The 15,821-nt window shown below is 41.5% G+C and overlaps 1 protein-coding gene across 2 annotated transcripts in view; it reads right to left on the bottom strand.

Annotated features, from left to right (window-relative positions):
* ALPK1 (alpha kinase 1) overlaps positions 1–2,684 on the bottom strand; it is a 120,673-nt gene extending 117,989 nt beyond the window's left edge. For both annotated transcript variants that reach the window (XM_080796261.1, XM_080796262.1), the window contains exon 1: positions 2,512–2,684. The gene's annotated coding sequence lies outside the window, so the exon portion shown is untranslated. The remainder of the gene's footprint in view (positions 1–2,511) is intronic.
* Between the last annotated feature and the right edge of the window lie 13,137 nt (positions 2,685–15,821).

The following is a 15,821-nucleotide window of genomic DNA, read 5'->3' as shown; positions in this document are numbered from 1 at the left end:
ATATTTATTTATAAAATATATATATTATATATACATAAAATACATATATATTTAAAATATATATGTATGTGTATATATATTAAATATATATATTTAAAATAAAAATATATTCAAATATAAATATTTAAAATATATATTTAAAATATAAATATATATTTAAAATTAATATATATTTAAAATATAAAATACATACATATATATACATACATATATATATATATTTAAAGTAATTATTGGCTCCTTTCTGGAAAGGAATCTATTTAAAGCCCCCCCCCCCAGCCAATCTTACAGACAAAACTCATAGGTGTTTATACCTGGCCCTCACTCTTTGTTTTTCTTTTTCTTTTTTTTTTTTTTAAGATTTTATTTATTTATTTGACAGTCAGAGATCACAAGTAGGCAGAGATGCAGGCAGAGAAAGAGAGGAGGAAGCAGGCTCACCGCCAAGCAGAGAGCCCGATGTGGGGCTCGATCCCAGGACCCTGAGATCATGACCTGAGCTAAAGGCAGAGGCTTTAACCCACTGAGCCACCCAGGCGCCCCACTCTTTGTTTTTCTATGTCATGGTACGCTTTATTCTCAGAAAATAGACCCCACTACAAAACATACTCTTCTCTGGCCTGACCACAATGCACATCCTGGACAAGCCCTGGAGAGAGCTCCTGGAGATACCTGTCACCTCCCACTCTACCTGGCCAAGAGTCATGTCACACACACCCCGCCCGCATGGGCATAGCTGAAACCCTCACACATCCTTTAAAATCCCTCAAAAGCCCAACCTAATAGAAACTCAGGCTGACATCTCTCTTGACATCCGGCCCTTGTCTTCCCTTGGAGAGTGAATAAACTGTCTCCTGCCTGTTGCTCTACTCTTTGTACATTTTTTGCTGCCACCATCATCAGCCACCCTAACATTACTCATGCCAGTGAAGGATACTATAAAATTCTGGTGTCTTGTTAGGGAAGAACTTGAATTCCTTCAACTTCAATTCAAAAGATATTTGAAGTGGAAAGTAAAATTACTGCCAGAATACTTTTAAGTGTTTTGTTTCTCTCGAGGCTGCAAGTTGACAGAGTTTGGAAGGGGGAGGTGGAAAGAGAGAAGTAAGTGATTTTGGTCACTGGATATAAAGACTTGACTTGGCATTTGTTTAGGTCTGGTGTGTCTCTCAGGTGGTAAGTGAACCTACACCCAGCCCTACCCAAAATTGTGCTCACCATACATATAATCTGCTGACGCCCCATGTAGACAGGGGTGCACAGCTCCCGTAGTACAATTACAAATGCTCTATATAGTTCAAAACTAAAAATGTATTCGAGGCAAAGGAGGAAACAGGAGAAACAAAGGAACATGGAGACTATGCTGAAGTATCATGTGTAGACTTGAACAGCAGCAGTGATTATGTGTAAGGAATTTAAAAGGTTCTTAACAATGAAGTATCAGTCAAAAGCAGAGATTGCTTCTCATAAAAGCACTAGCTGCACTAAGTAAAAAGAAAAGAAAAGGCAGAAGAAGCTAGAAGCAAATATTACAGTGGTGCCATTATGTTGCCACATAAATCCCCTCCTTTCTGCCCACCTGCAAGTCCCAACCTATTCTAAAGCTCACAATTTGTGGCTTTCCAATTTAGTCTTAGAGCCCTAATTCCAAATGATAAAATTTGTTAATGAAAAGACTCCTTTGCATAAAGCATGAAGTAATTTAATTTTTCTAGATGCTTTCTGTCTATATAATGCTTCACCACACCCAGAATTCCCGTCAATTCTTCCCAAACAAAAAGAGTAATTCTCCACTCTTATCTGTTTCCTGGCAAAATCACTGAGGTCATCGTACAAGTGATAGTTTCTGTTATGATTACCTACGTACTCCAGGCAAAAGTCCTGGGGTTAATTTTTCATGTAAGTAATCCCACCTCTTTTTTTTTTTTTTTTAAGGTTTTATTTATTTATTTGACAGAGAGAGAGAGAGGGCGAGAGCAAGCAGAGGGAGAGCCAGGCAGAGGGAGAAGCAGGCTCCCCGCTGAGCAGGGAAGCCCAATGTGGGGTTTGACCCCAGGACCCTGGGATCATGACCTGAGCCAAAGGCAGCCGCTTAACCGACTAAGCCACCCAGGTGTCCCAGTCCCATCTCTTTTAATGCTTTAATCAAGCACCTCAATTCAGTGACAAAGCCAGATGTTCAATAGCAAGCTACCTGACATAGGGACTTTGTTACTAAAACCTTCTATAAAAAACAAAGCAAAACAAAACAAAAAACCTTCTAAAAAACAGGTTCCTTTTTCCTTTCCCCAGTAACCAAAGTTTATTGCTCCTTCCCCTTCCCAATCCTTACCCCCTTTCTGTGGAGTTTTTTGGAAGTCCAAGTATTCTTAGAGCTTTAAAGTTATTAAATGTAGACAAGATCAGGAAGTAGAAACAAGGTCACAGTTCAGAAAAAATACTTTCTTATACATTATGGCATCTTTTGTATCCACATCTACTGTGTTTTGTCATTTAAAGGCTGATACTCACCTTTGTCTCGAAGAAGAGGATAAACACTTTTAAGACCAGCAAATCTGACTCTGAAAAAGGTTAATTTTAGTGTAATCTCCCCGAAATACACTGTTTCTCATAAACCGCCTCGGTTTCAGGAAGCAGGAGTTTGACCAAAAACAGTCTGTCACTGTGCCAGAATCTGATTGTGTAATTCAACTCTGGGACTTTCAGCAGTTTTGCACCATAAGACACACCCCTTTAGGGATGGCTTTGGTGAGAGGTATTCTGGGAGTTGTATTACTACAGAGAAGTTTCCTCTTTTAAACAAAGTGCAAGGAAACTCCTTATTTGAATGAAGTCAGGATGGAGTCAGTCGTCTGAGGGCCAATGAAAAAGAAGGTCAGTAAGAAACAATGAACATGACATTGCTTTTGATCTATTATCAAAACACAAACTCACGTTAGGACTCCATTTCAAAGTGGGGGTGGTCAACAGTACTAAAAGGTGCTGGGAAGTGACAAAGGATGAGGACACGAAGTGTCCACTGGCTTGGCAAGTAGGTCAAAGATAGCTTTAACAAGTACAAATTCAGTGAAGTGGTGGCAGAAAGCAGATGGAATTTTTTTTTTTTTTTAAGATTGTTTATTTATTTATTTGACAGAGAGAGAGAGATCACAAGTATTCAGAGAGGCAGGCAGAGAGAGAGGAGGAAGGAGGCTCCCCACCAAGGAGAGAGCCTGATGCGGGGCTCGATCCCAGGACCCTGAGATCATGACCCGAGCCAAAGGCAGAGGCTTCAACCCACTGAGCCACCCAGGCGCCCCAATATTTTTAAATCCTAAGAAGATAACTAAGTAGCGTAGAAAGAGAGTTTTTCCATCTTGGATTAGATAAGTCTTTCCATCCTAGATTACATAAAGTGTACACATGGAGCCCGTGTTCAGAAGGGGTTACACTTCTGAAGTTACTTCTGGGTTGGAGTAAGATGATCTGAAGACTAACTTTACCCTTTTATTATATCCTATAATTACATATATAATGAACTTGAGGGCCACCAACAGCAAGGAACAGTGATATTTCTATGGTGTTAATGACCAGAATGTTACTCTGGAACTTTTCCCCCTGAATTATGCACTTAGTTGGCAGCACAATTATGGTAAACATAAACAGAAAACTAGAGATGGAGGCCAGATGGAGAACTTATTCCAGGTATGGCATTTCTCTAAGGCAATGTTTTCTTTTTTAAATGAGAAAATAAGAGGTGCCTGGGTGGTTCAGAGGGTTAAGCCTCTGCCTTCAGCTCAGGTCATGATCACAGGGTCCTGAGATCGAGCCCTGCATCGGGCTCTCTGCTCAGTGGGGAGCCTGCTTCCCCCCTCTCTTTCTCTGCCTGCCTCTCTGCCTACTTGTGATCTTTCTCTGTCAAATAAATAAAATCATTTAAAAAAATGAGAAAATAAAAGTATTGTGTTATACATTATTTAATGTATAGCTTCTGATTTCTCAGTAGTATAAAGTGTTATTTGCTAGAATGCTAGTGATTCCTTAGATTTTAAAAATTAATAAGAAGCACTAACAAATGTAAATACTTAAGTATAATATTAAAGGAGAGGTGAGGTTTTTGGGTTTTGTTTTAGTTTTTTCCTAAAAATTACACCAGTGAGGAGTACTATATGACAAAGTTTAGAATCAACAAGCGAAAGATTAAGTTATTTGGTTTGGAGGACATGTAATAGGTAGAAATTATGCACCCCCCCCCCGAAACTGACCCTTTTTTCCCTGCTTACAAAGCCTCTAGATCGCATAATGGGTTATTAGGACTGGATCTACTGGGGATTCTCATAATCCACTGAGATCCTCTAACAAAAAAACTCTATTAGAAGACTGTTTTATTGTTACATAAAAAAATTACCACAAATTTAGCAGCATAAAGCAGCACGCATTAAATAAACCCATTAAACATAAAATATTTGTAAATGAAGATATGTTTTATTTTATTTACTTTTAAAAAAGATTTTTTTTTTTTTTTTTTTTTTTAGAGAGAGAGAGAGAGAGAGAACACGCACGTACACATGCACACAAGCAGGGGGAGGAAGAGGGATGAGGAGACTCCCTGCTCACCAAGGAGCCTGATTCACTGATCGATCTCACTACCCTGAGACCAAGACCAAGACCTAAGCCAAAATCAAGAAGAGGTGCCCGGGGGCACCTGGGTGGCTCAGTGGGTTAAAGCCTCTGCCTTCAGCTCAGGTCATGATCCCAGGGGCCTGGGATGGAGCCCCACATCGGAGTCTCTGCTCAGCAGGGAGCCTGCTTCCCCCTCTCTCTCTGCCTGCCTCTCTGCCTACTTGTGATCTCTCTCTCTCTGTGTCAAATAAATAAGTAAATAATAAAATCTTAAAAAAAAAAAAAAAAAGAAGAAGAGGCGCCCAACCAACTGGGCCACCCAGGGGCTCCATGAAGATACATTTTAAATGTCAGCAAATGGTATCATAACTAAAAGATGGATGTTACAATAATATTTAAAAATTTAGAAGAAAAAATAACAAAGGTTCTATGATATAGAAAAACAAGCAAAAAACCCAAGCACTCATCTGTTATTTCTGTTCCCAGCAGTCAGAAGTCTGGGCACATTATAGTTGAGAATGCTGCAATCCTAATCTGAGGCTTGGGTCTCCTTCAAGGCTCATTCCGATTATTGGCAGAATTCTAGTTGTAGGACTGAGGTCCTCCTTTTTTTGCTAGCTGTTGTCCAGGGACCGCTCTTACCTCTTAGATACCACCAGTAGTTCCTTGCCACGTGGTCTCCATAGGCAGTTCCTGGCTAACATGGGCATATGTCTCTGCCTTCCTGAAGGGCTCAGTCCCTTTTAGGGATTTATGTGATTAGGTCCAGCCCAGCTAGATAATTTCCCTTTGGATTATCTCAAAGACAAATGATTGGAAACCTAGTCATAGGAGTGATATCCCACCATAGTCACAGGTTCTGTCCACACTCAAGGGCAGGAGGTTATATAAATTGCATACACCAGTGGGTGGGTATGTTGGGGGCTATCTTACCACAGAACTTTCCCACAACTACCTCCAGGGAGGAGCAAAACAGATGGCCCCAAACAGGCTGACTCCTCCTCCTTCACCTTCCGGTGCCCTGCCTTTACAGGCTCTAATTTTCATCTCACCATCTGACCACTCTCTTGAGAATCTGAATTCTATTGTAGTCTTCTATCTTATGAGAAATACTGAGGCATTAGAGCATTGAAACCTGTCTCCTGGGAGATTTCTCTTGCTTGGTTCTTCTTTTAAAAGCTGATTTTTTTGAGTGTGTAACGACAATGCATGCAAATAAGAAAAATTCTGAACAGCATGAAAAAGTACATAATGAAAAATATCTCCCCACATGGATCTTCTGCATTCTCTCTCCCAAATTCTTTTTCTCAGATTAATTATTCTGTTCCTTGCATTTCTTTGCAGGTAGTTCATTCATTTACAGACAGGTTTTTGTTTGTTTGTTTGTTTGTTGTTTTTTCTGCAAATGGCAGCATCTTTGTTCAGCACTTTGGTTTTTTTCTTTAGTAGTGCATCTGGCAGATCTTTCCACGTAGATCTAAGTTGTTCAGGTTAATTGTAGTCACGTGACTCCAACAATATGGAGGAGGAAGAGAAGTCCACACTAGCTTTCCTTTGTCCCAATCGCAACACTTCGGGCTTCCACTTGTCTCCCATTTAGAGAATAATGGCAAAAGAGTTAAATGAGAAATTTCAAGTAATTTTGAGTATTTTCACCAGTTGGTAGAAAACATGAGCCATGAAATGAGGCACTCCTGAGTTGAGTTACCCCAAATCTGAGCATCTGAGCTGGGCAGTGGAGACTTGGATGAATGTGTATCCAATGGGCATAGAGTGCATTGAACAGAAGGTGGGTTTCATATAACCCAATTATTAGCAAGCAACACAAACAAGCAACACTTTTCTTTTTTTCCCTATAAGGTGTGATTGTATTATCACAAATTAGCTTCCTCTGTTTTTGATCTTAAGTGAAATACAATAGGCTTTCAGGTATATTTGCTTAATTACGGGCTACTGAAAATATCAAAAAACTATTTTTGAGAATCTTTCCATGGAAAAATATACTAGATTGTGGGCATTTTATGTTATTTTTACACTAAATGATTCATCACTGATATTTCAAATAGCAAATACCTCTTTTTTTGTATCAACGAAATATCTGCCTACTGTTTTCTCTGTTTTGCCTTGATAAACAATCCTAGCCTGACTTTTGGGGTATCCATTTCTCTGAAGGGTTCCTTTTAATCTCTTCCTAAATCCGTAGCCTAGGAATACTTACTTAAAGGGAACAGAAAAATGAAATGATATTCAGCATCTTAAATTTTGGCAATTGTTTCATTTCATTTTCTTTATTAGTATTTTTAATAACATCTACTACACCAGTCCTTTACAGCTTTTAAAGCATTTCCAAGTCTTAATCTTAAAGGCTGGAGATCAGAAACTCCAGTTCTGATAATATTATTTTATTGTATAGGTTTATCGGCATTGACAAGTTACATATCTTACCTTCTACCTGCTCTAATGTTCTTCAGAAGATACTCTGGCTATCCCCACTCCAGCGAAGAGATAATAAATGTTGATGATTAACAAACAAAGTTGCAGCCTTACAGGAAATCAGCCTCATATGTAATTGTACTCTTCCTTCCCCAGGCTTATCGTTCCTGATCACATCTAACTGAGAGGTCAAAATTTAACCCCTCACAGAATCTCTTTATCAGATGGGGAAGCAGCAAGTATTAATGTCACTTTATTGTCAAGGAAACTGACCTGCAAAGAGCAACTGTTCCGCAAGGCAAGGCTAGAACCCAGACAGGTAAGCGGCTTCCATCTGACACCTACCAGGATTGGCGGGTAGAGTTCCATGCTCTGATGTTAAGTGGGCCCGTTCCATGTCAGTCACGTCCTTCCTCCTGTCTTCTCGGTGTTCTACTCATTATAGAATCTCACTCCTATCCTGCTCTATACTGTTTTGAGGTTCTCTTCATTTTTAGTTCATTTCAAACCTTCTCCCTGAGGCAGAAAAAATACTATTACCTATTTCACTGGAGGCTATAAAGGACTCCTGGGAGGTTAAGTGTTTCTCAATGTACCTTGTACCAGCCTGTACCTGTGGAACCCCAGAGCCTGGATGTTGAGTGAGGGTACCGTCGGGTGCCTGGGGGCGGGAGAGGAAGCCCCTGGAGTGGTCTGGGACAAGGTGAGGACATCATGGGTAGCCACGGGCTCATCTGGAGCTCTGGGGCACGTTCAAATCCCGCCTCTGCTCTTGCTCAGCAGGACACTTAGCCACTCTCAAGGCCACAGCTCAGTCACCTGTAAATGAGATAATACAAGCCGCGCACCTGGCTAATTTAGGAAGTAAGTTCAACTCTCCGCCTGTCCCTAGCCGGTCCCAGGCCTACACTGGAAGTGGGGCGGCGGAAGGGCGGGGAGAGGTGAGGGGTCCTCAACATTGAAGGGATTCTGTTCCCTTTTCAAAAATCTAGCTCACTAGCCACATCCTCTTCGGAGGGGCCTCTTGTTTGGGGCGGTGAGGTCCCCACCAGTTTACTGCGCCTCAGACCTGGCCTGGAAGCGTAGCAAGGTGGTCGGGCGTCTGGGCTTCGCGTGGATCCGGCGTCTGCAGCCGCAGATACCTGGCGGAGGAGGGAGGGTGCAGGCGCGTGTGCGGGCGCGGGGCTTGCGTCCGGGCTTTATGAAGGCTTCGGGGCGGGCTAGGGGGCGCAGTCAGCCGGGAGCCGGAGGAGGGTGGCGCGCGCCGGAGGATCCGTGACCAGCAGCCGCCCGCTCCCCGGGTTCGCGCGCGTCTGCGCCCCTCGGTTCCCCAGCTCGGCCCCGCCCCCTCGGCTCACTCCCGCCCTGTCCCTCCCCCAGGAGCTGCAGCGCGGCCGGCTGGCGCTTTCTAGTGTGGCTGAGGGCGCCGGGCGGTGGGCGGGGACCGTCTCCCGACTCCAGCCTCCGCGGGGTGGCCTCCATTAGTGTCGCGTGGAACCCCGAAAGCGAAGCCGCTCTGGGGAGTTAGTCACCGACTCCGGGGCCCGAAGGTACTTGGCGGGCTGCGGGCTGGGGGTGAAGTGGGGAGTGTGTCTTGTCTGTTCATCGCCCCGAGAGGGAAGTTTGTCCCGGAGTCTTTCGCGGGGCTCGGTGGAAAGTCACACCCACTGCTCCTGCGGGCTCAGCGCACGGCGCGCTCGAACAATTCGATGCGGCACGGCCCCAGCTTTATAAAATTTAGGAGTATTTATAAATGCGGGGTGGAGGGTGGGGAATACTGAAAGGAAATACCAGAAATGGGATGAGTTTTCTTTATAATTTTCCGTGTGCTTTGCAAGAGTTCTGTTTGTTTGTTTTCCTAATCAGAGAACAAAAAAGAATTCCATTTATCAAGCGGAGCTCACAGAGCAGTTGTGCGCGGACTCCTCAGCGTCCCCCAGGGGACTTTTCCGCGGGGCTTCGGCTTCCCTGGAATTCCGGTTCTCTGCCGAGGGTTCTTCTGGACCTGCCCTTCTTGCCTCAGTGGTTCATTAGGAAAATACAGTAATCTCCTGTTTTCTGGGACTTTCCCCAGCTTTCAGCTTGAAAGGAGGAATTTCGCAAAGCCTCCGGAAGCCAGAACCCACGCTGTACCCCGTAGCGGATGTCCCCAGCCACCAAGAAGCTGGACTCTGCAGATCTGATTAGGGTAACAGGTTAATCAGGTCGAGTGGGAGAAGGAGGACCCTGTCTCGGAAGCAAAAGTGAGCTCTCTTAAGGTTTTCCTCTTGCTTTTTTTGGTTTTCACCACTCCTTTTGAGAAACCTGTTCTTTCAAGAATTGATTCTGCTGAACGGTAGTAGAGTTCACAGATGTCTTCGAAGACTCACTGGGGGTGATGACCGGCGAGGGAAGTTAGTCGCGGGAATAACCCTGCCTTTGGCTGTGCTTCGGGTTTCTCTTCCCTCTTGTTAGCTCAGTGTTGGGTGTTGGTCAGGGAGGGGGCCTTTAAAAAAGGCTACTTGCAACGACCGATGACATACTTTCTCTTGAGATTATCCATAGGGTGGGAGCTGAGGAGGGATGAAAATAAAACTGTTAGAATACCTTGCTTATTAACACATGGCCCAGAACAAACTCCATTATTTCACTACAGCTTACCTTAAAAAACAAACTTAAAGCATGAGAATGCTCTTGGCATGCATGACCACCCAGGGGCACCAAACTTTCTGTTAAACTGCTTGGACACCTGGCTCCTCCTTTGAGCAGAAATATCTTTTTGTTCATGACAGTTGAGGTCCAAGCAGCCTTTTTGCAAGGTCAGGTAGTATGTCTCTTTACTGGCTTTGCCCAACTTTGGGGGGGGATAGCTGGGGTGTGTGTGTGTGTGTGTGTGTGTGTGTGTGTGTGTGTGTGAGAGAGAGAGAGAGAGAGAGAGGCAGGCAGGGGTGGGGATGTGGGAGTGTGAGCAGGCCCCTAGAGACCATATTTTTGCTCATACCACCTCTATACAAATCTATTTTTATTTCCTTTGAGAGGAGTCAGAAGGCAGCCTCAGAGTCTAACCCTTCTCTTGACAGCTCAGAGACTCCCAGGTAAGTATGTACTTACTTCTTCGTGTCCAGCAAAGGAGAGGTTTACTCTTCTGACACTCAAGAATGGGGCCCTCACCTTATGTATTATGCTTTCTGTGATAAAGTTCTTGATAGCAGGGCTCATTTTCTCATTTTCATTTCTATATATTTATCTATTTATTGTGGTTCATTTGTGAATATAGATGTTACTATGTATCACCGCAGTGTTTTGGAACTTTTTCTTTAAGCTCTATACCCATCATGGAGTGAGAACTCATGACCCTGAGGTTAGGGGTTGCATGCTCTACTGACTGAGCCAACCAGGCAAACCATGTTTTATAATTTTTTAATGTCAGGTATCATCACAGTTAGCCCCTTTAATACTTAGCTAATCTCCACTTCCATTTAATTCCACAAGAATCAGATGGTTTGTAATTTTGTAAAGAAAATATTTGTTAAATGTTTGATTAGACATTAAGTACACATGGTATACAATTTCAAAAGTATAGAATGTGCAATGAAAAGACTCCTTTCCACCTCTGACCCCAGGTTCCTTCCAGAGGTAACCACTTTTATGACTATATAAGCTCATTGTTTTTCTATCTTTGATAACTTATGCCAGGCATTTCAAAAAGCTGCTTTTGAGCATTTGCACATTAGTAATTTTTTTTTTTTTTTTTTTTTTTTTTTTTTTTTTTTTTTTTTAAGATCTACCACGGCACCGGGGTTGCTCAGTCATTTAAGTGTCTGCCTTTGGTTCAGGTCATGATGCCAGCCAGGATCCTCGCGCATTGGGCTCCCTGCTCAGTGGGGCATCTGCTTCTCCTTCTGCCCCTCCCCCAGCTCATGTTCTCTCTCACTCATTCTCTCTCTCAAATAAATAAATAAGATCTAAAAAAAACCCCTACCAATTTATTTTAGTTTACTTTAGGGTTTTTGTTAGTTTCAGTCTTTCCTGTTTTTCTACTGACCACTCAGAAATGGCAGAGATACAGGCCACGTGGTAGAGGGAACTTGCCGCTCTAGAAATTAACAAATAAATTACTTTCTCAGTTCCTTGAGCTGAGAGACCATGATTTATTCAACTTTGGAGCTCCACAAACAACCCACCACAATTCCTAGTGAGTACTGGGTCCCTGCGAATACCCATACAAGCAGACTTAGGGATAACTAATACTATCAGTAACCTCCTGCTTCAAATCCTCTTTCGCCTATGAGGTAGCAGTAACAGCACATTTCTCTCCCAAACACTAGAGTCTAAGTTGGTGTCTTGCTGGTTTTAGTACACTTCCTTGGCCTTCCTCTCTATCGATTAACTGCTATCGCTTGTGGAGTAACTGGTAACAGGGAGCAGTTATTTGTTGTGGGTCAGTGAGGGTGTATTTCTTTTTTTTTTTTTTTAAAGATTTTATTTATTTATTTGACAGACAGAGATCACAAGTAGACAGAGAGGCAGGCAGAGAGAGAGGGAAGCAGGCTCCCTGCTGAGCAGAGAGCCCGATGTGGGACTCGATCCCAGGACCCTGAGATCACGACCTGAGCCGAAGGCAGCGGCTTAACCCACTGAGCCACCCAGGCGCCCGAGGGTGTATTTCTTTTCTGTTTGAATCCTGCCTTTGATACTGGCTGTGACCTGGGCTACTCAGCTAAACCCTCTGAGACTTAGCTCCCTCATCTGTGAAGGGTGATTGATAGGGTTATTCTGAAGATGAGACAGTATGTGTAAATGGCTAGCATGGTATCTGGCACATGGAGGGCGTACAGTAAGTAGTAACCCTGTTAACTGTCAGGGTCTGTGTGGTCATTTCGTACCTTCACTGGAGAGGTGGGTGCCTGTCAGCCCAGGCTATATTAGGGCTCAAGAACAAATGACTTAAAAAAAAATTTGATTTCGTGCTCATATTACATACACATCCTTTTTGGCTCTGTCTTTGGCCCTTCTCCCCTCTGGGATGGAAGCTGAGCTGCTCCGGGGGACGGCTGGGGTGGCAGAGGCCAAGAGTATTGGTGGAACTATACAGTGGCTTTTAAAGCTTCTGCTTGCAAAGAAGCTTCTGTGTTACTTCCATTCATGTTTCATTGACATGGTTGTCACTGCAGTGGGAGTATCATCTCTCTGAAGGGGCAAGGCCTGGTAGGGAGGGGCAGCAAATATTTGACAGTAGTACTGTCTACCTCAGTATTTTTGGAGAGTCACATTGTGATCCCAAAATTTGTCAAACCCTAAGAATTGATTCACACCAAGAAACTTGTAGCCATTGATTTGATAAACCAGAATGCCAATTTTCCCCCCTTGCAGTGAGTAATATATCTACCCTGAGAACTAGGCATAAGAACTTGTATGGGGCAAACTTTTCTTGGTAGATTTGCTCAAAAGCACGAATTCTAAGCTAATTTGTTACAGGAAGAACACAAAACAAAATTTGGGTGTTACCAAAACACTGTACCCAGAATACACAATGGTTTTTAATCCAATTCTCCCTTTGGAACTGTTATTGTCCAAAGTCCAAGAACAAACCGGAATGGTGGTGGTGTGTCCTAGACAAGGCCGAGATCACTGACAGATTCTTGCCCCTCCTTTTTAGGTTCTTTACTTTTTAACAGCTAATTCTTTTCTTGTCAGCCACTAATTGTATCATCTGATGATTTGTTATAATTATTCTCTTTAATGCTGTCAGCTTCTTGAATAATGAGACTTTATTACCAAAATTAAAGTCATCTTCGAATCACAGTTCTACCCATTCTGTGTTAATTCTTGCTGCATTGGTTTCATAGTAATTTTTACTATCCTTGGTCCGTGATTTTGAGGGTTCCTCTCACTTTGTTGCTGATAGCTGGGCATGTCCTATTTGCTTGGGTAGTGTGATATGATGTAATAATGTCCAAAACCAATGTATGACCACTAAATTTAAAATTAAAGATATATTTCTGAATCCATAAAAAAGAAATTTTGGGGGTGCCTGAGTGGCTCAGTGGGTTAAAGCCTCTGCCTTCGGCTCAGGTCATGATCCCAGGGTCCTGGGATCGAGCCCCGCATTGGGCCCTCGGATTGAGCCCCACATTGGGCTCTCTGCTCAGCAGGGAGCCTGCTTCCCCCTCTCTCTCTCTGCCTGCCTCTCTGCCTACTTGTGATCTCTGTCTGACAAATAAATAAAATCTTTTTTTTTAAAAGAAATTTTTCTTAGCTCTATCATTTGTTGAAAATTGAATAAATTGATAGTTTGATTTTTAGCACTCACTCATATGTGGAATTTAAGAAACAAAACAAATGAACATAGGGGAAGGGAAGGAAAAATAAGACAAAAATAGAGAGGAAGGCGAAGCATAAGAGATGCTGAACTCTGAGCAACTGAGGGTTGCTGGAGGGGAGGTGGGTGGAGGGAAGATAATTGGGTGATAGGCATTAAGGAGGGCACTTGATGTAAATGAGCACTGGGTGTTATATACAAATGATGAACCACTAAATTTTCTCCCTGAAACTAATAATACAGTATATGTTAACTAAATTGAATTTAAATAAAGAATTTAATAATAGAAAAAAAAATAGCACCATAGCTGCAAAACAGGAGGAAAGATTGTATTTTAGAAATAAATAGCAAGTGTAGAAAGAAAAGGAAAGCATTTTTTTTTAAGCAGCATAATAATTCTGATACCAACATCTAATATAGATGGCAAACAAAACCACAAATCAACTTCACTTAAGATCATTGATTTCCAAACCCTAGACAGTTTTTAAGGAATGCAGGGAACAGTCAGCATCACTCTATTGATGTAATTTATCACCACGCTGGATTAAAGGAATTCTCCGTAGCCATTCAAATATAAGGTATATGTATATGTGTGGATATGGAAACAAATCACCCATTTGTATTATTAATTTAAGAATGCAGGGTCTAGAACTAAATATAGTTTGTTCCTGTTTGTGTCAGAAAAAATTTTCTCTATGTGTAGAACATAAGTGTTTGTGTGTATGAGCACACACATAGTTATGTTTATTGTATAAAGAAAATTTCTGTAAGGATAAGAGCAACTTTTACAGTGATTGACTCTAGAAGGATTAGGGTGGAGGGAAGATACTCTTTAAAAATCTTTTTTTTTTTTTTTACCATATCAGTTTTTAAATTGTGTGCATTTAATTATTTTAAAATAAATTAGTTTTAAAATGGCAGTTCTGTGTCAGAATAATCTCTCCAAGAGTTTGGTAATTAATTCTCCGGTCCTGTTATACTGCTTTACTCCACTGATTATCAAAGGTGCATGTAGGCAAGTGTAGATGGAGGGCACCACAGGGCCAAGAGCTCTAGAGGGATTTAGCTCTTAATAGCAGTTAGAATGTGACTAATGACAGTTTGTTCAGTCATTAGGGAACAATTGATAAAAATAAATAATTCCAATAGAAGTACAGACTATGTTATTTAGAACTAACTTATGTAATGTCTAATTTTACAAGTATAAAACTTTTAAAGCACTTAAGTACTTTTTTTTTAGTATAGTTAATGTACAATGTTATATTAGTTTCAGGTGTACAACATAGTGATTGAACTTCTCTATACTTATGCTCACTGCAAGTGTAGCTACCATCTGTCACAATACACACCTATTACAGTAACATTGACTGTATTCCCTATGCTGTGCCTTTTATTCCTGTGATTTACTCATTTTGTAACTGGAAGCCTGTATCTTCCACTCCCCTTCACTCATTTTGCCTAACAACTTCCCTCCCCTCTGGCAACTCTCAGTTTGTTCTCTGTATTTGCAGGTCATATTGTGCTTTTTATTTGTCTATTCATTTGTTTTTAGATTCCACATATGAGTATAATCATACGGTATTTGTCTTTCTCAGTCTGACTTAATTTAATTTAGGATAATACCTTCTAGGTTCATCCTAGTTATTGCAAATGGTGCAATCTCATCTCCTTTTATGGCTGCATAATATACCTGTGTGTGTGTGTGTGTGTGTGTGTGTGTGTGTGTGTGTCTGTGTGTCTGTGTGTCTGTGTGTACATCTTTTTTACCTGTTCATCTATCAGTGGACACTTAGCTTGCTTCCCTATCTTAGCTAAGTATTTATTATATTTAACCCTTTACCTGCTAGAAATATGAGTATGTAAATAACAAATGTTGCAATTGTTTATAATTTTTAAATTTCTTTAATCAGGTTTTATAATTCATAACATCTAATTCCAATTTAATTAATAAACTGTAGGTTTTCTTTATGTGTATATCCTCTGAGGGCATTCAAACCAAGGGGATTATTTATTCCTGATTTTTAAAATATAGCTGTCATATTTTCTATGGGCCAAGTCACTATATTTAAATGAGAATGGAACTGAAGTTTCTTTATGCCCCTATCAAATCACTTGATTATTAACAAGTGTTCCTTGTTATTGTCTAGATTGTGTGTATGGTCTGTTGTCAAACTGGAAGTGAAAAAAGAGATAGATAAAGTAATAGGGTGCCTGGGTGGCTCAGTTGGTTAAGCGACTGCCTTCGGCTCAGGTCATGATCCTGGAGTCCTGGGATCGATTCCCACATCAGGATCCCTGCTCAGCAGGGAGTCTGCTTCTCCCTCTGACCCTTCCCCTTCTCATGCTCTCTCTCTCTCTTACTCTCATTCTCTCTCTCTCTCTCAAATAAATAAATAAAATCTTAAAAAAAAAAAGTAATATACCAGATCTCATGGGACTTGGTATAAAATTTTACATATGTGCTAGTTAATTGAGTATTCTATGT

This window comes from Martes martes (genome assembly GCF_963455335.1).
Source record: "Martes martes genome assembly, chromosome: 2".
In the NCBI taxonomy this organism is placed as follows: Eukaryota; Metazoa; Chordata; class Mammalia; order Carnivora; family Mustelidae; genus Martes; species Martes martes.
This window is presented reverse-complemented; position numbering and strand designations above follow the sequence as displayed.